Below are 5,536 nucleotides of genomic sequence, written 5' to 3'. Positions count from 1 at the left end.
AGTTTTGTAATTTTTAAAATGCAGTGATAGTCAGAAAAAGGACTTCAGTGTTATCCCTCTTTTCTGCCTGTGCATTGGTTGGAAAATGATCTTTCTAACTTTGTATTTTTATACTTCTCTGTTGTGTTAATCCAGTTTTGCTATGGGAATGGGAGTTAGCTAAGCAATCTGTTAATAGAGACTAAACTTCTTTTGGAGAACTTGTGTTCCAAGCAGGGGGATAAGCAGCCAAAAGAAAAAAAACACAAAGAAAAGGAAAAGAAAAAGAAAAGCAGTCAAAAGAAAAACCTGAAAAACACAAATGTGGTAGCAGCTGACTGGGTAAAAACGGCTGACTTGACAATATTAAATCCCACCGTGTGACTTTTGTTTGCTCTAAGTAGATGAGTTGCTGGCCAAACAACACCTCAGACGTTTTAAATGCTTTCATAACGTTGAACCCGCTTCAGAGAGATATCCACATCCCTGTGGGATGAACCTGTGACTTATGTTAGTCTCGGAGTTTGTTCTCTCTCTCAAAAACACAAAATATTCAGGATATAAATCATCTTATGTAGCATTTCTTGAATACAACAGAGCCTTAAATCGTCATCCAATGCTTTCTACATAGAGAAAAGCACAACCCGGAGGCCAGTGAGATGGCCAAAATGTTCACGTGTCTTATTTGTTCCGCTGCAGTAATGGGTAGCTGTGCACATGGGGTGAAACCCTCAGTGTCCGAGACACCATTCGTGCTGTTGTGCTGCTCTCGTCTTGAACCTCTCACATGGGGGTCCTGCCCTGCCCTATGGAGAGCTCTCTAGAGCTGTGATCTTCCCAATTCCACTGCTTTTGTGCGCCTTTTTTTTTCCTTTTTTTCTCAAGTTTTAATCTTGCCAAGATTAAGATCTAGCACAAGGGCTTGTCTGCGTGTCTCCAGCTGCCTTTGGAGTCTGGCCGCGCGGATCCTCTTGCAGCAGAAGGGCGTTTCTTTGCTGGTGCATTAGCAAGCTGGAAATGCTCCTGTGCTCCATCTCGAAGGTGAGGGCTCACGGAGTGCCTGCTCAAAGGGGACAGTTGTCCCACCTCACTCGCAGCAGATGCTCCAGCAAACGATCCTGGTTCAGCATTACAGCTGCAGCCAAGATAGGCTGGGCTCTCACCAGCTCCCCAGGTAAACGCTGCTCCCTTATTTACAGAGCCTTGCAGGCATTGCCTTCCAGTCACAAGTATCTTGTGATGTAAGAAACGGAGCATATTTTATTAAAATTAAAACTTTTTTTTTAATAATAGCCCGATCTGTGAGCAAAGAGCCCTGCAGGAGGAGGGCATGTGCTGGGTCAAGCTGCAGGGGCAGGGAGTGATGTGGCTGCTCTCTGTGACTAATAACAAGCATCTTGGTCACAAATGTGGACGATCTTAGTACATATCTTAGTCCATGTGTGGTTTTATTTGTTTACAAAAGTGGTGGCTTCCTGTAGGTAGCACCAGCCTACGTGAAGTCAGTTTGCAACTCCTTGTGCTCATTTCTTATAGTTGGTATGTAGGGAAAGAGCTTTTTTTTTAATGGGGGAAATAGGGTCAGAAGAGGAAGCTCCAGAGTGAGGCATGAATCTGTGTTTTTCTTGCACAGCACTTGCCTTGCTGAGTTACGTCTTCATCCTTCCGCTCTCCTGCTGTTGACCTTAAACATCCTGGTCTGCACATGTAGTTAGGATGGGACCAGGCCAGTGCAGGACTCCTGCTTACTGTGCTTCTGAGCTAGTTTTGTGGGAGAAGACTCCAAAAAAACCTTTCATTTGGAGCTGGTTGTCCACCCAGAGGACAGATCCACCCAGAGGACAGATCCAGCCATGGACCTGAGGCCTTTCCGAGGAGATGGGATTCTGGGCACCACGATGTGCAAAGCCTCCCTTTCCTCAGTGAGGGGGACTTCCTGCAGCGCAGGCGAACACTGCAGCGTTAGCATTGCTTGTAAAGCCTGCACCGTGAACTTCCCACATGGAAGTGCTCCGTAAAATCCCAGGCTAGCATTCCTAAGATCCAAATGCCCAGCTCATTGCACGAACTGCTTGCAAATGGGCTGTTTCCTTTCCAAGTGCCTCCTCACTGGCTGCCCCGCGGGCGCTGCCTTGTCCCACAGCTCTGCAGGGGAGGGTGGGCTGGGAAACGCGCGGAGAGTCCGATCGGATGCATGAGGAAGCCGGTGCGGGCGGTTGTTGCTGGCGCTTGTGTTTAACCGTGAGCAGCAGCACATCCTCCCTGCCCATCCCAGCGTGCTGAGCCGCACACGGACACGGGCCTTGCTGCAGCGCTGCTCCTCGGATCCGCTCCCGAGCGGGAATTCGCTCGGAGGGCTGCTGTGTCCTCCTGTTTCCGAGCTGCCTGGGGCGTTTTAAAGGTGGGAAAGCTCTAGTTCAAATTGGGTTTGAACTCTTGTTATAATTGAGCTGCCTCCTGGAGGAGCACAGGGGGCTGGCAGAGGATGGTTGTGCCGGAAGGATGGAATTATTTTATTGGTGGTGTCCCACTTTTTTAAATCCTCCTTTGGAGGAGAGGTTATTTGGGAGCTCGCTGCTGCACTTGTGCCTGAGGCAACTTTGCTCCTTCTTGAAAGGGCAACTGAGAGTCCAAATGATTATTGCTCAGTTCTGGGGTAAAACCAAGAGGACGGACTCGGAGAGCGAGCCTCCCAGCCCAAACCCCTGCACAGCGCCCTGGGCCCACGAGCTCCTGTGCAGGGCACGAGGGAAGGAGGCAGAAGGGCCTTCCTGGTGCCCCAAGGGCCTTCCTGGGGGCGGCCGCTCGTCGCAGCCAGGCCGAGGTGACGCTCCCAGCCTTGGGCTTGGAGAGTTGCCATGAGGTTGGACAAGCTTAGACCTAACCCGGCTGCTTCACTGAATCCTTGCTCTCGTATAACGTGGGCCACCGTCTTCCGAAACGGGTAATTCAGTGTTGCTAATATACATGTAGTCCCAGGGCTTATCCCTTGCAGAAACACAAACACTGCATTTCTGTTTATTTATTTATATAACGTTTTAGCACCTTAGCCACCGCACTTGCAAAGCAGCTGGTTTCTAGCAACTTTCTGTTTCTGCAAAATGCATCAGGAGACTCTGGAAACTCAAGTTATCGCTGCTTTAACCTTAGCCAGCAGCCCACAATGTCATGGGGACCTCTGAGCTGGTTGGCAACAAAATGATTCACTCTCTGCCTTTATATCATACTATAAATGATTTGTGCTATGAACAACCTAGGCTTTCTCCTAAATAAGTTTGTGAAACAGAATATTATGAGATTATGTATAAATACATGAGCAAAATGTTCTGCTGTTTTATTTTCTGAGATTTAAAAGCAATTTTATAACTTTTTATTCCCTATCCCTTCCTTTTATTTGCCTTTTCCCCGTGGTTTTATTTGAAAGGCACCGTAAACCTGCCTAGATCACGTTCTGTTCCCTGTCGACTGGGGGCTGTCTTCAGTGATAGAAATTTCCTTGCGAGCTGTAGAAAATCCTTTCCTTTTTACAGGAGGGCCTGCAGTGCTGAAGCAAAGTTGAGGATCATGATTTCATAGTTGGATTGGCCTTTCACTGTAAAAACTTCATCATTTCTTATTATTATCATCTGAAATGGTCTGGTCTTCCTTCCTTGCAATTTTATTTTTTATGGGAGGAAAACACGTAATCAGTGCAGTGAAATTTTATTTTCTGTGTGCTCGATCTTGTAAGCACTCAATTGGACTGAGTGTTTCACAGGGCCGCAGAAGGGAAAGCCAGGGGCCAAGGGCCTAGAGAGCTTTGGCTCTTCATCCTCCTAGCAGGATGTGCAGCTCGGAACTGGTAGCTCTGTCTCTCCAGCATCTCAGAGGCATCGGGCTGCGTGTCCCGGAGCAGGGATGTGCAGCGTGGTGGTGGGAACAGCAGCTCCGGCCTGGAGCACAGGACGGTCCACCTCCTACTGCCCAAAGAAATGCTGTGATTTTCAGCATAATTTCAGTTAGTCTTTAAATCCACTCTGCTTCTTCCACGCCTGGTTTAGAATGGTTTCACACTTAATGTATTGTTTAAAAATATATATATTTTGAATTTATTTAGAATATAAGCAAATTGGCTTCCCCTGTTTCCCAGTCTCTGATAGCTCCAGCTACTGTAGGATACAAACCCTTTGCCCCAGGTCCTGGGAGCTGCCGTTGTCAGCTCTGAAATCTCTCCATCGACTTAAAGCTTCCAAGGCTTCTGTGAGGCAGAGCCCCGGGATGCAGCAGGGCCCTGTGGTTCTGCCAAAGAATTCCCAGTCCCAAGCCAAGAAAAATGTGGGAGAACTAGCGGGAAATAATGTAACGTTTCTCATACCTTAGTTTTATTTTACTCTACTGATACATGTCCAGGTGCTTAGGTGGTGTTGGACATCTGCACAAGCTTCAAGTAATGCGAATTAATTTGTCTACTTACTGCGTAAAAGCTGGGGAGCTGTTTACAAGGAACATACAGTCAAACGCCTGCTTTTTACTTACCACAAATCCATGGTGTTTAGTCTCTTACGTGGCATGCTCAAAAACTGGATGCAAACTCTTTGAAATTGAAATACTTTTTTTTAATGGTGAGGGGTTTTTAATTAGTCCTTTCTTAGGGTTTTTAATATCTCAAGGGATTTTTGTGTGTGTGTGTTCATGTGGTTTTATTAAGCTGTAGCCCAGTGAAATGGTGGTTTGCTAGTTTATTTAACGTATTTTTGCAAAAATTGTGGTCTGTAGTACCTGTAACACTTCTTTGACAGAATCTTAAGACCCTAGTTGTAAAATGGTGAAACACCTTTGCCTTTCTAAAGCATGTTAATGGTTTTTACAAACACTTCCTTTTGTATACTGAGTGAATGAATGTATTGCTATAGGTTTTATGTTTAATGGACCAATAAAGTTTTTCTTACATTTGAAATGAATTTCATAATTTGAAATGAATGCATAAAACTGTAAAATGGGCTTGCTTTAAGGCAAATTTGACATGTATATAAATTTATGAACTGAAGGGTTGCCGACCAGGTAATAGTGAGGATATTGATCGCGGTGTTTGCAAAGTTTGGGCTTTAAGCAGAAGCGTTTGGCCTCAGGAAAAGTGTGTGGCCTTCTCCATGCACGGTGCTCTCTGCCCTTCCCAAAGGCCACGGCAGACCATGGACTCGCGTGGATTTGTCACTGAGAGGCTCCGGTTCCGTGAGATGGCTCAGGTAAGGCTGCGAACGCAAACAACGTGTCTTCCAGGCTAAGCCTAGCACTGAAGCCTGTGCAGTTGAGGTGTCTTTGTCACGGGTTTTGGAGCACTCGGGAAAGAGTTAAGCTTTGGTGGGGCTCAGGACCCTTGTGTGCACAAGCTGGTGCCTCCAGCAGCACCCAGGCCCTTGCAGATGCTGCTCAGGGCTGCGTGGGCAGGAAGGGGCCGTGCTCCACGTTGGAGACGGGAATTGCAGCCTCTCCATGTGCCAAAGGCCACCCAGGGAGCTCTAGCTGCGCTTACACAGCGGGGCTCATGGAAACGTGGAGAGGAGGGGGGGGGGGGGGG

The sequence above is a fragment of the Nothoprocta perdicaria genome, unplaced genomic scaffold (assembly GCF_003342845.1).
Source record: "Nothoprocta perdicaria isolate Ctin4 unplaced genomic scaffold, notPer1 scaffold_1, whole genome shotgun sequence".
Taxonomy (NCBI): domain Eukaryota; kingdom Metazoa; phylum Chordata; class Aves; order Tinamiformes; family Tinamidae; genus Nothoprocta; species Nothoprocta perdicaria.
Note: the sequence above shows the minus strand (reverse complement) of the source record.